Below are 27230 nucleotides of genomic sequence, written 5' to 3'. Positions count from 1 at the left end.
CTCCAGAGTTTTTATTCACCCTATATACATGATGTATGACAGAACCAATCCGTTTTATCCTACAAATTTCATCTCTACCTGAATAAGAAACTGGTTGAAACGCCATCTTTAGTCTGAGCCATAATTAGACCTAAGTTATTGTTTTAATTCTCGTGGCTAAACCAACATGCCCTGTCCGGTTGAACAACTTCCATACGAAGATAGGGATTTTAAAGGTTGATTTATTTGTACGGAAAATGTTTTAAATTCCTTTACTTCAACAACATATAATTTTATGATTATTAACTTTTGTTTGACTGTATTACCTAATCAAAATTTTTACGTAGGAACCATATGTGATATATAATTCTTTCTAATCGACGACACGAAACTATAACGGCCCATTGCAAATAAATTATGGTTCCCCAATGGTATCCGGTGTTTGTGGATTTTTTCTTGATTCTATTCCGGAATTGTATACCACATCACTTCAGGTTATGTCTAGAAGGAATCGTGGCATTATTACCATAAAATATATTTGTGATTGGCAAGATTTGAACCCGAGACCAAAGTCCCATGCTCCACCTCTATGCCTCGCTCCCCATGTGTTGGTTCAATGATTAAACAAACTTTAAATATTCCGTACACCGCCAACTATACGTGAAGCAACGTCAAGTTTTTCTGCATTCCTATCAAGGGGTCGTAGCATTAGTGCCAGTGGTTTGGCCGTAACGGAAATATTGCAAAACCCTGACCTCACTACTTGTGGGGCCCGGGTCCGATTTTGCCCGGTGCCATCCGTATTGGGTTTTAAAAATCGTGACGTTATCGAAATGTTTTAAAGAGTTATCACTTTCTTGGGTGTGTTAAAGAACTGTGTCTTCTTCAGCCCTAAATTTTGTAGTCATTGCAAAAAAAAGCAGAGAGTTTTATTTATTTTATGTATGTATGAATTATTGGAGTTTTAAATCATGACGTGATCGAGCGATGGCCTGCATCGGGCTATATAAGACCTTGTTCTTCTTAGGCCCTAATATTATATCAATTGTATTTTGATATTGCTAATCATAGCCAAAGGACAACACAGTTCTTTATATATTTTATTTATGTAAACATTAAAATTTTACTTGGATTCTGCCCTTTCATTAACTATTTTCGTTTACGAGAATGTTTCGTCATAGAATACTACGTTTAGTCCAGAAAATATGTGTTTACCGGACGAGTGTGGTCGTTCCCGTGCGAGACCAAGTCGAGTGCGGGATTACCATACGAGTCCGGTACACACATTTTGGACGAGTGACGTACGATATTTTACGCCATAGGGCCTACTACTCTAAGTAGTTAACATTAAAAATCCTGTAAAAATTCTAATATATTCAAACCGACTAAAGGACTAACAATCACTACTCTTAAAAGGTTATGTTTTTATAACCACTCATTGCCAATAATCAGCTGGTGCCCTGTAAAACTCATTACAATACAGTAGTATGTAAACGAACCCCCATTTGATTAAGCTGGCAGCAAACAGCTGTTTATGGTCTAAATCCTTGCGTGTGAAGTTCGTTAAAACAGTTTAGTGTGGCTTAAAAAAATAAACAAAGTAATTTGAGTTTTTAAATAGCATTACAATACAATTTTAGGGAAAATTAAGTTGTTAAATACTGTTAACGTCTGTTAAGCAATTTTCAAAGCTATTTATACCATGGTTTTATTAGATAGGAGATCATAAGCACACAAACCGCCAACAAAATAACCAAAATCCAATAAAAAAACTTGTAAAGTGCAATTCCCAGTACGGTAAGGGGGTGAGCTGGTCTAGTGGTAGAGCGCGGAACTTCGGTCCCGAGGTCCCAGATTCAAATCCCGCCAAACACAAATGGATTTTATCTAAGATATAGTGCCGCGTCCCCCTCTAGTTCGCCTGAAGTAATGTGGAAATAATTCCTAGATAGGACCTTTAGAAAAAGAAATCACGGTTTAAATATCATGTTATCGTTTATTATCGAATTAAAGATAAGCTAATATTCAAAATAATTGTAACAGAATATTGGCTATCAGTCTCAGTAGTAGTTGGAAATATATTTACGTCAATGTATCAAAATGTTCGTTTCAATGAAAACAAGGAGACATTTTAAATACACAATAAGCCCTAATTTTTATGTGCCTGTATATTTTAGGCTGCAATATGTGTTGAGAGCGGCTATGCGTTTAGCATTTATGTTATAGAAGGCGTTAGGCACTGTGAATAAAGAATGTTTGTCCGTTAAAAAAATATGTAAACAACTTTTCAACAGTAGTTAGCAACTCAATTTGTAATAATGAAATGTCTAAGTACTAGGTATTTGATGTCATACACGTTTAATCGCATTAGCCATAGCCTAACAAATTGCATCTAAATAGTTTTTACTTCAAAATCACTAAATAGCGTTTAATTAAAATTAGGAATTATAAAAAATCCTAGTTTGTTGTGCATAATTTATTTTATTTTATAGCCACCCAGGTAAAATTAACATGAAACGTTTAAAAGTAAAATATACAATTTATAGTACTTTGGCTATAACCATTTGTGTAATTGTTTTGTATTTATTATCAGTAAATCTTTAATATTATCTCAAGAAATTAAATTAACCTTATATAACGCTTTAACCAAAGTGAATAAGTAGGTCACTGGCTAGCTTAATCATCTACCTATAGTATATAATGTACTGTTTTGTAATTTATTGCATGCAATTATATAATGTAGCATGTTTAGTATAGTATAAACCTACCCTACATGTCTGTGTATATGACAAGATAACAATTTTTCCTAGAGTTCAATTTAGGAGCTGGAACATCTTATTCTACTTGAATGCTATACAGGGTGTTCCCTAGTTACACAGCCAAACTCCAGGAAATAGATTTAAAATCAAGAATACAATTATTCAAAAAATAATCATCAGCAAGATATCTGCTATTTCGTTATTTATTTTATAAAATTTAAATATCTAAGACTATTAAACATATCTTTATGAAATTTGGTTAACTATTTAAAGTAGATTAAAACTATTTGCAAAAATACAATCATTGAAAAATATTTTGTTGTTTTTAAAATGGCGGCCATTTTACAATACTTAAGTTTAATTTAAAAATGTATATTTTTATTTTTTTATTTAATAATATATATAAATATGAAATATATATATATATATATAGAATGATATATATAATATATAGAATGGATAATATAAAGAAAAAAGAAGACTTTCATTTAGCACTTAAAATTGCCTACCAGACGAAAACAAGTAAACAAAATCCAATACCGGTAACAAACAGCTGATATATTATCACGATTTTTAGTTTTTAAGTAAGGCCCAATACGGTGCTACCACTGCTTAGCCTTATTTTACAACCAAAAATCGTAAGTCTTGATTTTGTTTTATTTTGACCAACAAAACATTTTCCAAGAGTTTGGTTGTTTTTACTTACAAAACACCCTGTAGTTTCTTGTCTTTGGATGATATTCTTTTATTTTGTTGTTGTGATAAAGCATGATCTATCAATTTTCTTTACCGGTTTGTAGTAAAATTTAGTGGAAATGTAATCCCAATAAAAATCAGGTGTACAATACAACATTTAGGATTGTTTAAAATTTTTTTTGTACCACATGAACACATACTTCAACATTAATTTTAATACTAAGGCATGAAAAACATCAGCAGGTCAATTGAAACATTGCTGACATAAATTTTGCCTCCAATTACATTAGAAATTCATGTGAACATAGCACTAATCCTTAAATTCATGATATGATTATAAATGATTCAATTTAATCATTGATTGTAATTAGTCATTTGCCGATTAGTTGATGGCAAAAATCGTTTTTGCCCCTTAGACTACCTTTAAGTTGATGGAGAAACAGTTGCATCGAAAATAGTCTGGGTAATGTTTTGGGAGAAATTCCCAAAATTGTGATTCTAGGGGGGATCATGTCACTTGCAAAAGATATTTTTTCAACACTGGTAGTGGTAGGTATATTGGTGGATATAATTCTTAGATTTAAACGGGTAGTGGAAATGGGTAAAAATAATAGAAAGAATAGTAAATAGTAAAAATAGTAGTAGTAGTAGTAGTAGTAGTAGTAGTAGTATTAGTATAAATAGTAAAAACCCACTGTTAGTGTGTTAGTATTTCGAGAATCATCATTAAATTTTCTGTTAGCAAACTCATTCAAATCAAGCTTGTTTTAAACTAAACTTTATCTGTTTAAAGCCATTGTTAGAAATAACATAAAAATAATCTACAAACAAAAAACGCAAATACTGTCAATGTGCCGCTAAACAAACGTTCTCCGTTGTGTTGGCATTGCGAGTGGTAGCAGTGACGTATGCAGGTTTTAGCATCCAAAGAACTTTTATTTAAAGAGCATTTAACTGTGTAGCACACTAAAACAATCAGAACTTACAGTCAAATGCAGGTCATCCAAGTAACAAGATAGGGATGGCAACATTCATAACACAGAAATGGGGCAAGATTTCTTTACCTACGGCCGTTTTTTAAAGTAGTCGTTTCAGTTGAGTTCTTAGAATTGAGAAGTTTCACAAAGCAGCATAGTTTTAATTAACAACAGGGGTAACGGACCAATGAGGTTGAAGGATTGAGATAAAAAGAAGTAATATTGTAATGCTTTGAACTCCTAATCAGCTGTTTACCAATTTAATTGTTAACGATTGGTGCAATTAGTGATTGGTACAATGAGTCGTTGCATGAATGTCAGTGGCAATGAGAGGTTATAAACTAAAACATAACCTCTCTTATAAGTTTTTAGTGGTGATTATTAGTAATTAAAAACAAGTTGTAGGTAAAGTAGTGTATGCAACCGTAAATTAATATTTTTTTGTACAGCATAAAACCAGCTTAACTATCTTGTGGGTCAGTTCCAGAAGGAGCAGAGCCAACAGTTCGCAGGTCTAGTCTGCAGACCTCACCGAAGGAAGTTCCTCTGCACGTTCACTTCCCCCCAGAGTCTATCCTTACCTCCGTGACGATGATTCCCCCTCCCCCGGAGAAGGACAGTGCCCTCTACACCTTCAAGAAGGTAATCTGCTGCTGCCTCTGTTGTTCTCGACCCCCTTCGTGATGATGTCTTCAGTTTGAAGTCTGACTCTTCCAGAGTCCCTCAGGGTAGCTTTCTTATTACTCAGTGATATATCACAGTTCCAAGTCGGTGTAAATATTTAGAATGTCAATTCAAATTACAATTAGTAAATGTCAAGGAAGAAAATGTTATAATGAATTGAAGAGCGTTTTTGATGCTTGTGAAGTGATAACGAGTCAGTACTAGAATGATGTTTTCAAGAGGTGCCTCAAAACACTATCCGTTAAAATTTTCACAGCTTACTCGTAAAAATATAAAATTTTGATATTTTTTTAAATTGGAAAACGAGCAAAACTATTAGGACTGGCCTTTAATTTAAAGTTGTCACTGTAATTATATTTTCAATCTGGTTTGTAAGACATTTATGTAATTTACTTGAATTTTTGCACTTTTAATTAGGTACGTCTTTAAGTGTATGCTTATAGTTTCATTTACATTAGTTTTTTGTACCATTTCAATATGGCCCTTGTTACTACTGCTACAGGCAAAATGATTCATATTGAGAAAAACTAGTTCTTTAAACATTTGTCACTAATTTGTAAGGAAAAACTTAACTCAATTTCAGAACTGTACAAATGTGCAATTTCATTATTTTTTTTTGATATTCTAAGTAAATACTTACAATGGTAAGGATCTAGTAGTTATTGGGACCTTCCATTTGTCAATTAAGTATAAAGAACTTCATTTTATGTACTTAAACTATTTAAAAATTAAATCAACACAACTTAAATGTCTCACAAATCAAAATATGAACGTCTGTTATTGGACAGTTTCCCGATGTTTTGAGGCACTTTTAAAGTGTTAAGTTTTTACTTATTAAGAATCTGAAATGGGGAAAGCTTTAATGTTGATTACCTACTTTAGAGTTTTATTGATTTTAATGTGTAAATATATGATACTGCAATGATTGTATTGCTGTTAATTTTCAGATGTAGTTTGTTTCACAAAATTTTTAATGTATCTTCAGCTAGATTATTTGTTAAACGTAATAATTTATTTATATATGTATTAAACATTTTTATTCTATCATTCTTTAACAAGTAGATTAAGAACCTATAGATTAAGCAATAGGCTGAACACAGTCAAACAAGATTCGCCTATTGAAACTCAAATTTCTAACTTTTTAATGAATATTTAAAGGAAACATGTATCTATAGTCAAAATATTTGTGATTTTTGCATTAGTTATTTACTGGATGAAGTTAGAATGAAAGATATTTCCTACTGTTTAGAGTAGAGAGATTATCTCTTTTATTTTTAATTCAGTAATTCCTCATTTTATTCACTATTTTTCAAATAGTAATTCCTATGATCACCATAACAAATGTTCGGTCAAACAGTGTGAAAATCACAATAGTAGGTTATTTTAAATATCTAAGCATGAGTGTTTTAAATAATTTTGTAAAATTAATAACCATAATTGTAATTTATATCCTTTTAATGAAAATTGGGATACACACAGTACCAAAAATACTCCATTATTACAGCAATTTCGGCCTTATTATACCAAAAGGCTTTAGTTCACTGCTTCCAATTTGACATCTATAACATCCTATTTGATAAAGAAGCAATTACACAATCAATCATATAATATTTTGGCTAAGTTCACATATTTATTGTCACCTACTATATATTGGCTGTGTAACTAGTTTTTAGGTTATAACATTAAACTTAGAGTTTTAACTATCAATGTTTATTCTTAAAATGTACCTCGTTTTAAAGGTTCAGTTTTGTTTGTTACTTTAATGTATATATGAATAGTTTATGTATTTTACTGAATAAATGCTGTAAAGCTAAAATATTTTTGTCTCACCCTATTTGACCTAATTTATCCTTTTCAGAAACCATCAGAGGCAAATGATTTTATAGTTGAGGTTAAAGAATCCCTGATGAGGAAAAACAAATTATTCATAAGAATTTGTACATTAAAAAAACTTAAAATCCTTCTTGAATCTATATATATGGTAGAAAACTACTGTTCTAAAAATAGTGATTTTTCCCTAATTAAAAACCATAATATGACAAAAATTCCTGGGCTCAAATATCAACACTGTAAGGGGACTAACATTAAATCCTCTGAACAGGCCTACTTATACCTTACAATTTTCTCTGCCTTTGATAGACTTACAGATGCGCTTTGTTTCAAATCTCAAATAGAATACAGTACTTCAGTAGACTCAGATTTTTGCTGCGAAAAAATACTCACACAAACATATCTTCTGTAAGCGCTTTGAAATTTTACACAGAATAAACCATGAGGTGATCTGCTGTGTATATTCAAGGGTTTTATTCGTTTTTAGTTGTTTGTTGGCAGTTCGTGTGCTCATGAGCACCTATCTAATAAAACTAGGTTGGTTTAAATAACTTTGAAAATTACCTAACAGACGTTAACAGGATTTAACGACTTAATTTTCCTAATATTGTAAATTGAGATGGGCCAATATATATTGCTACAGAGCATTACACCAAACCCCACTAGGTGAATAAGCACCATAAATTGTCTGAGTGAGTGGTCAATATAGCCTAGTCAGCTTCAAACCTAAAGGTTGCTAGTTTTATTAAGGGAAGTATCGAATCCGGACGTAGTTACCATCTATCTCCGTAGGCTGTCGTTTAATGATGTTTTCTAACAAAAGTTTAACCATATGGTAACAATAACAATGTGCAGGTTTATACTCTTTCTTTGTAAAAACTCATGAATTTGGTGATTTAGAAAATACACTCACCAAAAACCTACTGTTAATTATTTTTAGCATTTTTTTTATAAAGAGATTTTTGCTCAAGTCAAAAATAAGTCAGCTTAGTAGTTACTATGAGTGCAAGCTAATCTAATTCGTAATTTGAAACCTAAGCTGTGGCCATCTGGTTTAACACAAACAAAAATAAACTTTGGCCAGAAAAAATAAGCTCATTGCAGTTTTGAGGTTATCTGTTAAATCATTTGAATGTGTGCTGTTGATGTCCAAATTCTTGGTTACACAGATTGGGTCTGGTCCTGGATGGTTCAAGCACTACTTGTATACCACTATAGTTATCAAATTAATATCGTCTATTAAATTGTCACTTTTTGAATCCATGCTAGTTTTGGAAAATGACTTTGTTTTGTCAGAAAATTCTTAACTAAAACAACATGTTCTGTAAGCCCAACTAGCCCATTTTTAAATGCATTTGAAAAATAGGTCTCTAAATATTATAGTTTATCTCTGCCAAGAAGATTTTTAGACAAAGATGAGTAAAGAATGAGTAAAAGTTAAGATAGCTTTGTCCCTTTCTTAGATCAGCTGGTCCATTAGTTTATTTAAAAATGAAACGATCAAGCAAATCTCTGTTCTGTTTCAAACCATATAAAAGTTTCTGACTATTTTCAGGATTGAATAAGCACCTTCTGATGCTAGAGCACTATACCCACAAATGACTAGTTATTGAATTGAAAATACCTTTATTCACATTGTATACAACAGTACACATGAAATGGTGTGAATAGTGTTTGAATCTTATTACAACCAAACAATTGCAGTTGAGTTAATGTATAAGCTGTTCATAGGAAATAAAAATGTATGTAATTACAGCTCATTTAAGTTATATAACAGAGTATTTTTCATATTTTAAGGTTTTCTTAAACATCTCCAAGCTGTCTACATCTCTCAATTCCACAGGAAGAATAGACAAATTTTTGCACCTGCTTAAGATGAATTTTTGTTAAAAATGTTTACCCTTTCGATAATTTATATCTCTGTTGAAATATTTATGATTTTTATCAAGCCTCGAAAGTGGGAACTAAATGGTTTTTGAACAATTATTGTTTTACATTGTTCTATGGAAATGTAAAGGCTGTTGCCAGTCATTATGTTCAATTAGGAGACTATCATTAAACTGATCATCAAAATCAAAATACAACATGTTATGTGTGGATCACAATTGAAAATTACATGACATTAGAGGAACTCAAATAGGTACTAAAAAATATTTGTCAATAGGGGTCTTACACGCAAGTAGTGAGAGGTACATGAAATAAAACAATATTTAGGCAGAAATCATACAATATTTATTCAATTTTAAATATAAAAACGTGTTTTTTAGAGACTCATGACGACCTCTTAGGAGCGATTTTACGTCTAGCTTAACCGCATCATCAACTGTACCGGCTCACCCTTGCTTTCCTTGATAGGTTCCACGCACGTGGATGGGAAAATGCAAGGTTAAAAGAGGCCGCAAAAAAATTAGGCCTAATATATTAAACATTTTACTTTTTTCATAGATTTGATATGAAATGGTGTAATCTTTTCAATTCTAAGAACTGAATTTGACCTGATCCTCCCAGAATTATCTAATTAATTAAGTTTCTAAACAAATCATCACTGCCTTGATTAATATTACAACTATCCTAATCTTATCAAAAAAAAAACCATCACCTTTATTTAGTAAAAAACCATGCATTGTTAGTAAAACACAAAAAAATAAATCTATTGTTAGTAAAACACAAAAAATCAATCTTATTTTAATTGTAAAATAATTTAACTAATCTATATATTTATATATATATTTACAGGCCTAAACGACCAACTTCCTCAAACCAATTGGAGTCAGCTTCTGGTTCGTCCACCATAACATACAATCATGGCAAGACGTTTCATTCAGACTTACAGAATTGCTTATATTAGGTGTATAATTTTGGTGTTTGGCAGGTAGGACTAGTATTATAATATTATTTCACCTAAATTATTTTATTATTATACTTATACTATACTTATACCTATACTTATTACTATTACCTATTACTATTCCTATGCTTATTCTTATTTCTACTTTTTAAATATTGAATCACTAATCCTCCCTCCAATGCTTTGTATTTTTTTATTGTTGTTGGAGATATTTAATATTCTAAATTCTTGTGAAATGCAATTCCTCGGGGTAACTTGGGATCAACTTATCCCAGTTAATAACCCACTATACAACACTTAATTTATAATTTAACACAACATTTATAACTATATAACTATGGATTTATACTACTATTTATACTATGCATTTATAGGATATAACTATGGTCTTATGAGCAAATGTGTAGGCTACTTTTATTTTTTCATATTTTATCACAACACAAAGTAAAAAAAGCTGTTATGTGAAACTTTTCAATTCTAAGAACTCAACTGAAACAGCTACTTAAAACGTCAATAAGTGACGTTCGTAGGGAATGAAACCTTGCCTCATTTCTGTGTTATGAATGTTGCCACCCCCTTCTGTTACTTGGATGACCTGCATTTGATTGTACTTTCTGATTTTTTTTAGTGCGGTACACAGTTAAATGCTCTTTAAAAGAAAGTTCTTTGAATCTAAAACTTGCATACGTCACTGCTACCATTCGCAATGCCAACACAACGGAGAATGTTTGTTTAGTGGCACTTTTTTTTGTTTGTAGATTTTTTTAATGTTATTTCTAACAATGGCTTTAAACAGATAAAGTTAAATGGATTTATACTATGCATTTATAGGATATAACTATGGTCTAGGTGATCTAATGCACAAATCCAATGCTGAAGCTGTAGGTTAGACTTATAATCTCTCCGACCCAATGACTTTGCGTGGGCCCAATGGTTATGAACAAGCTCCTTGCCCATTTTGGTTTGTCATTGTCGAAACATCCGTATACACAAGTATCTGGAACACAGACACCATTTTAAGTACTATAATTTCTTATCATAAGAAAATAACTTTTTTAGACTGATGTGATTGGTTTTTCCCTTGAAGGGGTAATATGATAATAAGTTGCAAGGTTTCCTCACAAAATGTTAGCGAGTATTCTCTCATGTTTGCAGTCAGGTCTTTTCCTTACCTCCACCCACATCCCACCAACATTACATCCCTGATCATGTATAAAAATTTTTACCCACTTCTATAACAGGGTTGGTACTGATTTTGGAAAATAAAATTCCCTGACTTTTCCAGGTTTTCCAGACTGATATTATACTTTTTCCAGGTATACCGTAAGACAATATCGAATAGTCAGAATCAAGAATTATTAGAAAAAATGTAGGCCTAAATAGTTTACTCATAAAACCAATAAGAAAAGAATTAAACATCTGGATTCTGGAAAATTAAAAGTATCACACTTTATGTTCTACTTGGCCTTGACTTGACACTAGCAGATAGACGATACGGTGCTTCTGTTACTGATATATATCGATATTTTGCTTGCGATATCATCGGCTTATATCGGAAGAAACATGTGATATTGGAAAAATAACTACCATGCTTGTACCGGAGACAAAAAGTAGTACCAAACTAAACTATTAAATGTTTCAACTAACAGAATAAAACTTTTTTTATAAACTCCTACAAGTGCAGTTTTTTTAGTTTATTAAAGGTTGAATCAGTATTGGTATAAATTCAATGAGGAATTGTATTCAGTATCGTATTGAAATTGAAACGATGAATGTAGGCCTATCCTTCCGCGCATCGCGGTACTAGCCGTGTTTCCATACGTGGGATTATTATCCCGAAAACAGGATTTTTAAAGCATGAGCGGGATTTGAAGGGGATGTGGGATAAAACAGGAGTTTTGGATATGACGTCCGTTTTTATTTACTATGCTTTATTTTAGTGAAAAACTAACCCCAATCGAAAAAATTACCTTAACAAAATATAATAGCAATGTTAAAACAACTATTTAAACACAATATGTCTAATTTAACACTCAGAATTTAACATCAAAAATCTTAAGGGATTAAACGGGATTTCTTAACCCAGTGACCGGGATTATATTCTTTTGGTTGTGTAGACACACTGGGAGCTCGGTGCGTTCAATCAAAGGCGGGTCTACACGCAAGGATTTATCGTACGTTTTACCTGCGCAAGTAAATCGTTGCAGTCAAATCGTTGCGTGTGTACCACAAAACTGTGAAAAATACCAAACAGAACTGCGCGGAGACGGAAGACGGAGCGAGAAAACTATTGCTGGGAGCATAGTTTTGACAACGTTTTCAGGCAAGTCGTTGCGTGTGTACACTGTCATCCGTTTTAACTCCGTCTTCACGCTCAAAGCCCCAGTATGCAGTGTTGTCTTCACGTGCTGTCAGAGGTACAAGTGTGTTTTTTAAATTAGGATCGCAGATCTTTGCCAAAGTTCCTGTGATTTTATTGTTGAATTCATCGAACTGTACAGAAAATTTCCTGATTTATGGAGGGTCAAGAGTAAGGAACATAGTGACTGTGATAAGAAAAATACTTGAGAGTCTTTTGAAAAAAAGCAGTAGATTCGAACGTGAACAGAGAAACTATTATGAAATTGGTTGTATTTTTAGTAACGAACGTCTTGACCATAGTGAGCGCTGTCGTCGCTCAGACTTATTTCTTTGCTTTCTTGTAACACTGGTTGCAGAAATCGACCACAATAACACATCTTCCATGATATTACATGCACATACACTGAAAGTTATCACAAACCTACTGAAAGCTGGTGCTGAAACCTGTACCGTGTGGACGCATTTCTTTGCAACGACTTAACTGCAACGTTTTACCTGCGCAGGTAAAACGTATGCGAAATCCTTGCGTGTAGACCCCCCTGATAGAATGTCTGTCGATGTTCGATGTTTTTTATATCGATGGTAGGTTCCCGATGTTTTTGTTACATCGATGTTTTCGTCAAACTTCGATGTTTTTGACCAAGTATTGAGACGTAGATGCAAAATGTAGCATATCTGTAAAAAATGTAGTCTTTCAAGAGAAATTCCAGATTTTTTCCAAAATTCCCTGACTTTTCCAGACCAACAAAATTCCCTGACATTTCCAGGTTTTCCCTGACCGTACCAACCCTGATATATTAAACAAGATCTACAGGAAAACCATATGTCATAACCTAACCCCTTAAGCCAATAATTTAGTCAAAATTACCCCAACAAATTAAAACAAATTGTGAAGTGATGATGTGGTGATTAAATAGCTTGACGATGATGGCTTGATTGAGATCAAACGCCCATCTTCATGCAAAAACATGACACCGGATGAAGCAGTCATGTCCAGAAAATGCACGTTTTGGAGAAAGGAAAAGGATGGAACGATTGGTGAAATAAATAAGGACCATGATTTTTACTACTAGATGCAAGGCCAGTTGAGCATTACCAAACAACGTTATTGCCAATTTGTACTGTGGACAACTAAAAATGGAATAAAAATTGAAAAAATCAAACGAGATGATGAGTTCTGGCAAAAAACATGGTTCCTAAGTTAGAGAGATTAAATCTCAATTGTATTTTACCTGAATTAATTGATCCCCGCCATTGCAGATCAATGGAAATCCGAAATCCGTCATATATCATTAATGCCCAGGAAAAGCAAAAAGCATCTAAGAAGATAAACAAAAGCGATGGTCAAAATGGCGTCATAGCTCGTAAAATGATATAATTTATTTTTGTACATATAATTATTCATAATACACGTTTGTTTTGATTTTTTTGGAAAAGACTTTGTTTAACTACATTGTAAAAACGTAATAAATAGTTTTCTAAGGAAAAACCCTTGTATTGAATTGACCATATCCATTTCCATAAAATTATTTAGACTCAGTTACAAAAATTGAGTGTCAATGAAAACTCAGTTCGATAGAAGAACTTTTAACGTAATGTTATAAAACATATATTAAAAAAATAACAATCATGGCATTAAATCTAATTTACCGCACGCCACACAAGGAATAAAATTGGTCGTTATGCCATGAAATAAATTGCATATTTGCATGAACATACAATTTCAAATTTAATTCAGTTTCACCAAAATAAAATAGTAATAATCACTGGCTTCTTGCACTACATAAATTTTAAATTTTTACATTAAAAATTTGTGTAGCATTGCGGGCTGAATAAAAGTTTGTTTGTGTAAAAATACAGGTTCATTCGACCCGTCGGCCTCAGTATTGCACCATTTTGAAAGGTAGGCACTGTCCGTTTTTCAACACTGCTCTATCCATGGAAGTATCGATCGATAATGCTCAAGGTCAGACACTAGTTGTGCGGGTTGCGGAACGTACAATTGCAGCAGATTGACGATTTTCAACCTGACTCCTGCCGCCTCTTAATTGTGGAAACCAGGGTTAAGCCATAAACTACTGGCTAGAAGTTTGATAAAAAGCTATAGGTAACCTATCTTGAAAAGTATTATAAGCTTTATACCTTGGGGTTTTGTCCCGCCAGTATCGCCACCTCGTCCGCAGGTATTTTCTGCCGGTGGCGGCGGGAGTGGGCAACACCTGCACGATCTTCGATCTACAGACGTAAAGGAACTCGAGGAGTGAAGAACACTTGGATGGTTTGAAGTCATCTCAGCGTCTGTTGACAAACAATTCATTTGATCCAGAAAAAATATGCAAGGCCTACAACAGTAGAAAAGAGGAAGGTTATACCTTTAAGAAAGATGATTTTCCATCATTGTGATGAAGAATAGGGTTACCAACTAACATTAACGATTATTTTATTCTAGATGATAACTTTTATTCAGGACTCACGTTACCAAGAGTATGATCCAGTCTTCTGTCGACTTGTTTTGGTAACTTGGTGTTTTAAAAGTGTAACAATAGTATAGGAAGTGTTGCAAAATTTCAATAATACTTGTTTGCTTCATAAAGTAGTTCTTAGTGTCTTAATTTACTCTCTGGTAAGTCATATTAAATTTGAACCATTCTAGTACAAAACATTTTGAAAATTTTGTAGTTTAATTATTTGGGCTATGGCAATAATGCGGATATCAAAAAATTTGGGTCAAACTCGGTTAAGTTTCGACATCCGTATCCGAACCGAGCTTAAATTTTATGTCCGAAACCATCTGTTAAATTACTGACTATTCAGGTAGACTGTATATCAATCAATCATCTTTATTTGTTTTTATACATAAATACAAGAAATGTTGTCACATCTACATAGTATAACATAACCTACATATGTATATATATACCTAATATACTGTACCATCTACATAGTTCTTAGGATCACCAACCCCAGATAAACCTACACTGCTCCTAATGCAAACAAGTAACAAGTAACATACAAGTAAAGAAGTCCTAACGAGAATATAATTTTTTTTTCTATTAAGATTGTTTCAGTTTTGCCTTAAATTTGTTTGCATTGTTTTCTAATCTTAGTTCATCTGGTAGTGCTTTAAGAAATTCGTTCCCCATATAGGTGGTTTTTTTCTAATAAAATTCTAATCTGTGTTACTCTAACTTTGTTTCAAATTTCATCTGTGTGTTATAGTGGTGAGTAGATTCGATTTGTGAATTTGTGCTGGTTTTAAAATATATTATATAAAAATATATAGGCCATAAAATGTTAAAATTTTGAGATTCTCAATGATTATAGTGGAGGGTATTCTTTTACGGGTTTGTTTAGTTGAAAAAATTATAAAATTTGTTTTTCGTTTAGTCTAGAATGAGTTTATTTGTGTTCAGGAAATGATAAGAAATCATATTGGCTAATTCTACAAAAATTAAGAATTGAATTTCATTCTGATTTCCTCCTGAGACTTAGGTTTGCATCATCCGCGTATAGGCACAGATTATGTTAAAGAATATTTTGAAGTGTTTTTGAGAAACCCATCAGGTAACACAGAAACAGCAGCGACCCAAAATGGATAACTGTGGGACCCCATATGAAATCATGCATCGGTCCGATGCTGCACCTGTGACCCTATTCTCGCAGAAGATATTTATTTCTACATATTGATAGCATTCTGATAAATACTATTCAAACCATATGATATGAAACTCCTTTTACCCCAAAAACAGATAGTTTATAGTTAAGAAGTTGATGATCTACACATTCCAAAGCTTTTGTTAAATTCATAAAAACACCTATTACAGCTTTACCTCTGTCTATCGATTCTATGAAATTGACTGCTGTGCTTAGAACAGACCTCCCTGGACGAAAACCATGCTGGGGATCATCAAGAATATGATTGTTTTCCAGAAAGTCAAGCCTTTCTTTGTGCTCACTGCCAAGCGAGGACGCCCCCCCACAATTTACTCTATAATTATAAGTTTAAAATAAATAACACCAAAAGATAAAACCTTTACAACCATCACAGGAATCTATGACTTTTTCGATTTAAATTTAATTTGATGGTTCACAATGTAGCAGTTTGGTATGATGAAAAATGGTAACACATTTTTTTAGACATAGCCTATACAATAAATACATACATTGAAAACCAAAAATAACAATCAGTTCTGTCAATCTTTCAGAAGCACCAAGATCTATTAACAGAAGCAATAATGGTCAACTAAACTAAATCGACCAAAAAATATCAGACACATTTGTTTTTACAGATACTCTTTTTGGAGATAACCTCAAAAAGCTGGTGGGGAACCAAATCCGTTTAAAAAATATTGGGGAACCAAAAGATTAAAAATATTGTGCCCATCATTAACTACTAAAGGTCTTACGCTCTAAAATTGACATTTTAAAAGAAGGAGGTTTCAAGATACTCTAAGCCTCAACCACACCATTGTTTTTTGGAAAGATCTGTAATGTTTTTTCAGACAACTATTCAACCTCCAAAACAAAAAATCCAAAAATTCCTGACTTTGTTAACAATAATTCTACCAAATCACGCTCAAATGGATCGTAATAAGCCTGTGAAAGCAAGAGATGCAAGACTTGTGAAATAAACCAACCAAACACATGCCAATAGCACATATCAACCCCAATTTTAATGACTGGTAAACAACACAAATCCCTGCCTCCTCTATACAGTGTTTAAAAAAGATGAGGACATAATTTACTTAGCGGTTCCTTGGGGCAAAATAAAGAGAAAACCAAGAATAAAATTGTTTCCAAAATCACTTTGTTAACCAAATATCCGACATTTTGTATTTTTTACATAAACATTTTTATCTTTTTTATTTTTATCTTAAGTGTGTGTTTATTTTCATGTTTGTGTAAGTATGCAATGTCCAAGCGACCGACTACAACAAGATATTTCTCAAATTGGTAACTACGTGACCATGACGCAACGAGTGTCGAAACCATGGTTGTAGGATATTACATCTACTTTTGAACTGTGACGAAGGAAAGTAAAGGTAAATAAACCACTATTATTATAACACACTTCTAAATTTTTTAAACTAATGGCAGGCCTATTCAATGTCGTAAACACATAATCAACAACGTAACCTTATTCAAAAACGAGTTTACAGCTTTCAAACCATATAAATGTATGAAAATAGTTTATAAAATCAGAGTAAATGCAATTAACTTTTGAGAGAAATCACAATTAACGTTTAAAATTGTATTTGTGCCTTAGACAAAACAACGAAGGCTTGGTTTTGTACAGTATAGCTTACAGCAGACTTGGTTAGGTTTAATGCAACATTTCAACAGACTAAAAACATTTTTTGAGGTAAATTAACTATTTTACAATTAAAATACTAAATATAAAATATTTTTGTGCAAACCCAATTTTTAGAAATTTAACTTCATTAATCACCTTCTATGTTTGTTTCCAGCATTCTTGAACTAGTAGTTTGTATTCTTCCTAAAGGTCCATTTCCTATCCTGCGACTGTTACGACTCTAGCGCCGCGCGTCTAGAGCCGTACGGCTGGAGACGCTTGCCTCAATTCCTATGCCGCGACTCCTACGACTCCCACGACTAGTGACTTGTGAAATTGCACTACTGACCGTCATGGAATAAGCACAGTTGACAGCGAATATATTAATTGGAGAAAGGGAGGAAAAGGAATTATTAATGTGCATGGTAAAAAACAATGAACAACCTAATCCATTGTTCATGGTACGGTGAAAATAGTGGTTTCAGAGTATTATTATTCAGAGACATCTTCTTCAAGTATTGGGGGTGAACGTATGGGTGGTGACGAACCAGTTCCATTAACTTTGAACCATCTATGAAGGTACACACCTCAAACTTCGTATGTATAAACTATAAATTCGTTACAGCCGCGCGGCTCGAGTCGCTTCAGTCGCGCGGCTGTAGACGCTCGATAGGAAACGGTTGCATTTACTTTGCATTAAAGCAGTCATTTATTTCAGAGTCGTAACAGTCGCAGGATAGGAAATGGACCTTTACTGTCTATAATTTAGACATATCACTGATATCGTGGTCGGGCCGCGCTTAGTTAAGTTGTAGGGTGGTCTTATCTCATCAGTTTTAATTCTTGAACTCCTTTATTACTTCTAAGTACAAGAATGAAACATTGAAGGAAAAACCTCTCGCCAACATGACTCCCCTGCGTATTTATCTGTTAACGCATCACTCGTTCAGCCCGACCACAATATCAGCAACAGGTGTAAATATTTTGTATATAATAGACAGTAGTGTTAGACATGAAAATAGAATAAGAAAACTGAAGGTGCCACACAAGCCAGCAAAATGTGCATTTGGTAAATACAAATTACTACCTACCTAAAAAATGCAGACAACAAATAACAACACAGAAAATAAAGTTAACACAAAAAATATTTGTTCCAGAATCAACATCAAAAAAATTAAGTTTATTATCTTTTACCATTCCGGCTTTGATCTATCAAGACTTGATTTTGCTATGCTCATGAAAAACATGACACAATATTAAATTCAGCATTGCAATTTATTTAGCACAATTGTTTTGAGGCATTTATTTTTAACCCCTTCGCTTAAAGCGACGGCGCGATCCGCCGTCGTGCTGCCGCGAGCCATTGTGTGAAGCGACGGCGAATCGCCGTCCGCCATTAAAACCAATATTTGCCGAGTTAGTTCCCAAAAAATCCAACAGATCGCATATGCTTCTTGTTCTGCAAGCTTCAGGCTTTCATTTGGTTGTATTTTCGTCGTCCACAGCCTGCCCAATCGGCAAAAACAATCAATTGAAAATTACGATTTTACTAGCTGACGTTGGGAACGTTGTCTTGGCAGCTGTCTGCCTTGTTTGTTTATGTTTATGTTTACATCGTCATTTCACAACATTGTTTATATCATGTTGAATTCTATTTTTCGTTTGCAAATAGTTGTTTTATAAAATAAGTAAGATGAGTAACTTTTTATTTGTTGATGAGTGTGGAAGGGAATTGGACGAAAGTGAAATTGCCAAACTTATTGAATGTGACAGTGACTCAGACAGTGATTGTTATTTATTTGAAGAAAGGCTTGAGAGTGATGATGAATTAGAAATAAACAATGAACACGTAAGTGAAGCATGCAATAGTATAAGTATTGCTGACTGTGAACCTCAAGATTTAGCTGATAATGGTGTGACAGAGCATGCTAGCCCTAGGCCTGTTATAAATAGTGATTGTTTGCATGACCTGCATGTTAGGCCTAAGCCTGTAAATAATGATTGTTTGCATGACCAGCCCTCTTGTAGTTATGCCCGACCTATGTCCCCTCAAAATGTGCCTCATAGGCCTAGTCCTGTGTCCTATGAACAGCAAAGTTCTGATGATGAAAACCCTGTTGAAGTTATGGATAAAATTTACCGAGGTAGGGTAATTGCACCTGCACTATCTCCTACACCCAGTGAGGAGGCTGAGGCTGATGACCCTAGTTTTATTGAAAATATTCCTTGTCAAGTACCTGAGTATAGTAGAGGTGCAACTATTGGTAGATCAAGGGGAAGGGGAAGACAAAGAGGTAGGCCTAAAGGAAAAAATCCTAGTTTAGTGCTACCTAAGCCTACTAAACGGTCTAAGGGCCAACCTAAAACAGCTAAGAAAAAGAAAAAACAAGGTTGGAAATGAACCAACACCATAGAAGACAATAGTATTTTCAAAATACCTTTTACAGGCTGTCCTGGTGTCAGGGCAAGCTTAGCAAGAAATTTAGGTCCTTCTCCATCTGAAGTTGAAGTATTCAACGCGTTTGTCGAGGATGATTTTTGGCAACATGTTGCTACAGAAACTAACAAATACGCCGAAGAGACAATTGAGAAAAATAATGCAAGTGGTAAAGATAAACAGTTACTCTCTGAATGGTTTGAAACAACTCCTGATGAAATGGCATGTTTTTACAGTCTATGTGTTTTGATGTCACTTGTGAAGAAAAGGACCATTCAATTGTATTGGGCCCCTACTGCTACTACTGAGACTCCGTTTTTTCGAAAAGTTATGCCTTTTCGTAGGTTTTTGCTCTTATCAACAATGTTCCATATTTGTGATAGTAAAAATAAGCCTCAGAATGACAAACTGTGGAAACTGAGGTATGTCATTGATTATATGAATCAAAAGTTTTCACGGTTATATTTGGCCGATGAAAACATTGCAGTAGATGAAAGCTTGATGAAATTTCGTGGGAGGTTGGGGTATGTGCAATTCAACCCCAAGGAAAGAGCCAGGTTCGGGATCAAATTTTACAAATGTTGTGAGTCAAGCAGTGGATACTGTACAAAATTTAAAATAAACACCGGGGCTGAAGTGAAACAAGGTGAAACAGTGGAAGAAGGGGGTGGAGACACTGCAGAGGATGATAAACTTTTGGTGAGCGAGGCCATAGTCATTGAAATGGTCAAGGAATGTTCCGGTAATGGTCACACCCTCACAATAGACAACTGGTATTCCTCACCTCTCCTCTACTATAGATTGAAACATATTGGTTTCAATGTGATCGGGACGGTGAACTCTTGGAGGACAAATATGCCTGACAGTTTCAAAAGTGGAAAACTTGATGTCGGTGATTATGAAGCTGCGTTTAGCCATGACATGATGGCCCTTAGATGGCAAGACAAGAAAGAAGTGTGTCTCTTGTCTACTTTCCACAGTAAGGGAGACAAAAAAACAACTGGAAAGAGAGACAGAGTCAGCGGTGAGGTGATTACCAAGCCTGAACCCATCCTCTATTACAACAGCTCGATGGGCGGTATCGACCGAGAAGACCAACAGCTCGCTTCTTTTCCTACGATGAGGAGATATGCTAAAGGGTATAAGAAGATTTTTTTTTTTATTTTGGACATAGCTCTTTTCAACTCTTATGTTGTTTTTAAAAAAATCACCCAGAAGAAGATAGGATTTGCTGAATTCAAAAGTAAATTTACGGAGCAAGTGTTCCAGACCAGACAACTACCGGCCTACAAACGAAGAGGGCGGCCATCAACATCTGAAACCCCTCTACGGCTTCAAGCAGCTTCTTGGGGTCATTTCCCAAGACAAATCCCACCTAATGAAGTAAAACAAAACCCATCAAGACGCTGTAAAGTTTGTAGTGCACAAGGGAAGCGTAGTGACAGTCGGTGGGAGTGCGAAATGTGCCTTGTTGCTCTTCACCTACCCGAATGTTTCAAGACATATCATACTAAGTTGAACTTTGCTTGATATCTTTTTGAGTCTACAACATGTCAATCAGTATTTTAAGGCAGAAAAGTAAGATATTTTGAACTTTTATAGTAATTTTTTTTTTAAAAGGCAAAAAAAAGTTTTTTTTCAATTTTTTGTTTTTGTATTATATGGCATAAAAAAATAATAAAAATATATTTAACCAATAAAATATATGTTTTTTTAAATCTACACTCAATTCTGATTAGAAAAATAACAGTATTTGATATACAAATACAAAATTCTGAGTGCAGGTAAAAATATTGTAAATTGTGTAAAATTACACATAAATAATTCATTTTTTTGGCCCGGTTAGGTGTAAAAATAAGTTTAAGCGAAGGGGTTAATTTATATTATAAATTGATCAAATATGCCTAAAGAACTAAGTTATGTCGCTTAATATTTTTTCCTGAGTATCCAATATTCTTCAAACACAATGGATGCTACCCTGAATTTGTGTGTGAGCGGACATGAGACGTGCAGTGATCAAAAACCTTTGTGGTTATCAGCTGTTGAAAACACGATTATATGGCCTTGTGTGGAAAAAACACATATACAAACATCTTAACACTGTAATGAATACTGAAACTCTACAGATGCAAAGAGCACACCTGGTCAACAAAAATGGTGAACATTATCTGAAAATGTTTCAATTTTTTAAGTGGATAACCTGTTTACTACTTTGGCCTAAAATCTATTTAGACTTATTTCAGTTCAAAACCAACACTTATAACAGTTAATAAAAAAAACAAAGCTAAAATTATAAACAAATTGATTACTTACGGATCAAGCATGCAGCTGTTATGGCAGGCCCCCTGATTATTCCATTTTTTTCTGTGGCCATTAGGGGGCCCCCTTGGTTAAGGAGCCCCGTGGGGGGCCCTCAGCTGCAGACTTCATGGACAGCTATCCCGGGTGCGCTGACCCTAAAAAAAAGGTGTAAGATGAGACAGGAATTATGGTGAAAGATGTGATTTTGAGCTCCTCCCCTTGGCTGAATTCTTTTATCATTGTATTCTTATTCTCATCTTTTTGTATACAAGTGATATATTAAACAAGATCTACAGGAAAACCTCATGTCGTAACCTAAACCCCTTAAGCCAATAATTTAGTCAAAATTACCCCAACAAAATTAACACAAATTGTGACGTGATGATGTGGTGATTAAATGAACCTAACCTATGTGAAAAAGACTGTTTAGTATTAAAAATATGTGGCCTATATTGTATCACATTACATGCTACGTACTAGCAGAGATGTAAAAATTTCACACGCAATAAATTGAATCACTCATAAACTTATCGATCAACCCAAATTTTAATGACTGGTACACAACACAAATCCCTGCCTCCTCTAAACAGTGTTTAAAAAAGGTGAGGACATAATTTACGTAGTGGTTCCTTGGGTCAAAATAAAGAGAAAACCAACAATAAAATTGTTTCCAAATCGCTTTGTTAACCAGATATCCGCCATTTTGTAATTTTTACATAAACATTCTTATCTTTGGATTTTTTAAACTGATCTTTATGGAATTTGGCATGTATGTTAAGAAAGAAGAGACCCATGTTAGAAAAACCATTTATCTTAATTCAACTTAATATTTCAAAATGGCGGCCATCTTTAAATTTTAAACCATTACGGGAGCCGGCTGGAGAACATCAGTGTTGAGTGTTCTCCAGCCGGCTCCCGTGATGGTACTATTTAATAAATATTGCTTGTCACTGGCCTGTGTTCAGTCCTCGCGAACCTTTTGCCATAATTTTATGAGTCCAAAAACTGACTCCAAACAGAGCGCCGGCGAGCACGAGGCAAGAAGAGAGAAGCCAAACACTCGGTATAAGTTCACCGAGAACACTCTCGCACTCGCCAACGCTCGCCTTGCCTCGGCGAGAGTGTAGTGGGGGCATAAAAGTGTTATCCATAAATTAAGTCTTCATTTAGCTCTTATAAACAAATTGATTACTTACAGCTCAAGCATGCAGCTTGTATGATGGGCCCCCATATACATGTTTTTATTGCGGCCATTAGGGGCCCCCTTGGTTAAGGAGCCCCGTGGGGGGCCCTCAGCTGCAGACTTATGCGGTTATTCTGGGTGCACTTTGTGATGGCCCTAAAAAAAATAAAGTGTGAGACGAGACAGGAATTATGGTGAAACATGTGATTTTGTGCTCCTCCCCTGGATGCATTCTTTTATCTTTTATTCTTTATTTATTCTTTATTATTATTTATTTATTATTGTATTCTTAGTCTTATCTTTTATTATTTTTATACAAGTGATATATTAAACAAGATCGCCAGGAAAACCTCATGTGGTATCCAGGAGGATGCAGAGAAGGCTTTGGCTCTGGAGAATGAATGTCAGAGGAGTTCCCAAGAACAGTCACTAGTGATTAGATTCCCTGATCCTGGACTTTCTAAAGAAGAATGCTGCCAAAACCAATATAATACATTTTAGAAATTCTCAAAATAGAGAGGGTGTACTATGGCTAGCAATAGGAACCAATTATATAGAAAGCCAGAGATCTGTAAAATTATTAGGTGTGGTCTGTGATGAAAATCTTAAATGGCAAGAACACATAATGCAGTTAGGTAAGAGATTAAATTCAATATGCTTCAACATGAGTTGCCTTACCCACTGTACCAGTATGAAGACAAAATTAACTTTATACTACGCATTTGCGTATAATCAAGTTTTGTTGTAGATTCAATTTGTGTAAGTAAAACGTTTTGTTGTAACAATTTTAAGTCATGTTTGAAAATACTTATTGTTCTGCAAACTATCGCTTGCAATTGCTATCGCAAACTATTGCTTGCTTAATCGTTGAAGATATGAGAATTGACTTATACGACATAGTTTTTTGGTCTTTATATGTGTAAATAGCTGTTCTGAATTAAACTCAGTTTAAAAAATTGACTACTCGATTCCCGTGCGTTCGACTGACCAACATTTGTACATTAACTCCCTTTACTATTCAAATACTGTTTGCGTAACTGTGATGTATATGGGTTGCGTTCTGAATCACAAGGCACTGTAATTATAGATAGGGGTCAGATTATTAATTGATGAATATTGCGTAAATAAAGCAATTGTTTTAAATCCGCTTATTAAAAGTATGCTATCGTAAACGAATCAATTCAGCATTTAATTTGTTTAAATAATAGTGATATATTGTTATCAAATGCACAACAATTATTTTCAATATATGTGTTTCCAGTTGGTGTCGTTTGAGTGCACAGGCGTCAACTAAATGTTTCACCCGTATTTAATGGTAGATTGTACAAATTGTAAACACTTTTTTTTATAGTTGAAACAAAATATGGACAGGTCTAATCAGTTACATAATTATTGCAATTAATTATTTCGTTATAGTAATTTTTCCAGTTAAAGATTTAAGCTCCAATAGGACTTATCAGTCTTCGGCTTCAACTAATCAACGAAAAGTCTAGTGTGGTACCGAGAAATAAATTATGCCCCTTACCTATAAAAATAATCATATTTTGCATGATAAATGTTTAATAAAACTGGAGTAGGATCTTAAATATTCCTTTTTTAATTGCATACCTTATTCAAGTTGTTACTAGTTCTGCGATGAAATTTCTATGGTATTTAATAGAATTATATTTGTATTGTAATCAAACATGTCTGTTTAGTATATTTCATTAACAATTAAATGTAATCAACCAAACTCAGCAAGGATCAGTCCCCCGTTACTATCTTTTAGTTTAATATTCATTTATCTTTGTTTAAGGTATATCATTTTCTACTATTTAAAAACATTTATTAGAAGTCTAATTGTCTAAATGCAAATTTACTTGCTCTTATTGTCCTGCCATGTAGGTATAAAATGCAAAAATGAAAGTATTGTAGAAGAAGTTTCGTGTAAAGGTAAATTTAATGAAGAATACGCAGCCCAGTAATTTGTTGATATTGTAAAAAGTGTGATATTTCGTTATAAGTCTCTTAAAACTGTGAAGGACCCAAACAGTAAACAGAAAAGTAAGTGTTACACAGGAATTAGTACTGGAAGGTGCTGAAGACTGTACAGTATTTAGAATCATTTGTGTTCGATAACTAAAGTGAACCTCCACAAAACTACAGTAACGGTAGGCCTACAGTGGTAGACTGTGGAAGTATAGTAAAGCTGCAGTTATTTTTTCCCCACAAATAAACTTACAAATGTTACCTACAATTAATGTGGATCACTGGTTTCTAATGACTCAATTTTTTACTTTTATGCCCATAACATTTATTGTACTCCCATTGATTATGGTTGCTAACTATCGCTATATCGTCATATATCTTCATTGGCCGCATTAAAGGTAATACGATATAGATGAAATATACTTACTTTTGTGACAACTTATTTGTTATAGAACTTGCAATTAATTGCTATATAAATTACTAGCAGAGTACCCGTCCTTCGTATACGGGGTTGGCATATAAGTAAAAAAATGCTTTTTGCAGTTATATTGAACTCAAACTTGGAACTTGCAATGGGGGAGGACACATGTTGATAAAATTTGCTTCTTTAAATTTACAGTATACTATAGTATTACACATCTACCATAGCCATAATATTCCACCACTTCATCTGAACAATAGAGAAAAACAAATGATTAAAAGTTCACAAAATATCAAAAATGATTCATGAAATTAAAAACATAAACACAACTGTAAAAAATCCTACCTTGACAGTTCTCATGGCATACCACAGTTTGTTGTTGCTGCTTAGTTATAATTAGCTGTTTTCATAAATGCAAAAAAAAAATATATAGTTTTGCACCCTGTTGGTAAATCTTATAACTTTTAATGCTTTTACATAGAACCAAATTTTTAGTTGAAACAGCTGACTAAATTCTTTAATTCCCTTTCAATATGAATACTCATAAGGTTAACAGGGGAAACTACAGAGCCACTGGGGTGGAGCCCGAAAGGATTTTTGAGATAAGAATATGCCTATATGTTAATCGGGAATGTGAGCTACCATCATGCCAAATTTCAGCCGGATCCATCCAGTAGTTTATGCGTGATTGAACTTCAAACAAACAAACACACAAACTTTCACATTTATAATATTAGTAAGATTTTTGACCCAGTTATAACTAACTGTTAACAATTGTATTTGATTATTGTTGTAATGGTTGTGGTTACTGTACTAGGATACTAGTAACACTTTTATCACCTTACAAGAAGTGATACTCTCACAGGATTTTTATTCCTTCTTGTTGTTTAAACCCGTCGTTGAGTTATAAGCTCACTAATGACAGCATTAATTATGATACCAAAGTAATTAAATTAGTTTCAAAATGGGTTGTGAAAACGATTTTCATTTTTGCGCCACTATTTCTAAAGGAATTGAGATTTTTTCCTTAGGGATGTAGCATACGGTATTATAATAATGCAAAGTAAAACCCCCAGATTTAATTAATGTTCTTGGCATTTTGTTATAATGATATGATAAAATATATTTCTGCTACTGTAATTTTCCGATCTTATATACAAAGTTCAGTGCTCCATTTTGTTCAACAAATATGGTCACTGTTAAGCCATACATACGGCCAATGATCAATTGTTAAATGTGCAAATTAGTTCTGTAGTGAAATAATTACTTCACGGAGGTATTGGTAGTCTTCAAACACGTTTGTAGGCTAGAAATAATTGATTTAGAATATTTTAAAGGAAAATCTTTGAACTCTTATTTGATATTGTTGTGCAAGCAAGCAAGCATACATAAAAGCACACTTTACTCGTATATACGATGAGGATGAATGTAATAAAAGAGACAGTTGGTTTTTGTTAATATAAAAAAATTGAACAAAAGATTTGATAATCTGT

The 27230-nt window shown here is 33.7% G+C and overlaps 1 long non-coding RNA gene across 1 annotated transcript in view; it reads right to left on the bottom strand.

Moving 5' to 3' along the window:
- Positions 1-10308: 10308 nt before the first annotated feature.
- The window catches only part of LOC128999129 (uncharacterized), a 44705-nt gene continuing 27783 nt past the window's right edge, over positions 10309-27230 (bottom strand). The window contains exons 3-6 of the long non-coding RNA XR_008491237.1: positions 23362-23504; positions 22178-22320; positions 14277-14432; positions 10309-10770 (exon numbers count right to left, since the gene is read on the bottom strand). This is a non-coding gene — a long non-coding RNA (uncharacterized LOC128999129). The remainder of the gene's footprint in view (positions 10771-14276; positions 14433-22177; positions 22321-23361; positions 23505-27230) is intronic.

The sequence above is a fragment of the Macrosteles quadrilineatus genome, unplaced genomic scaffold (genome assembly GCF_028750875.1).
Source record: "Macrosteles quadrilineatus isolate MER2022 unplaced genomic scaffold, UCM_ALF_1.0 Scaffold_7__1_contigs__length_78375512, whole genome shotgun sequence".
NCBI classification, from domain to species: domain Eukaryota; kingdom Metazoa; phylum Arthropoda; class Insecta; order Hemiptera; family Cicadellidae; genus Macrosteles; species Macrosteles quadrilineatus.
The sequence above is the reverse complement of the archived record's forward strand: the minus strand, read 5'-3'. Positions and strand labels throughout refer to the sequence as shown.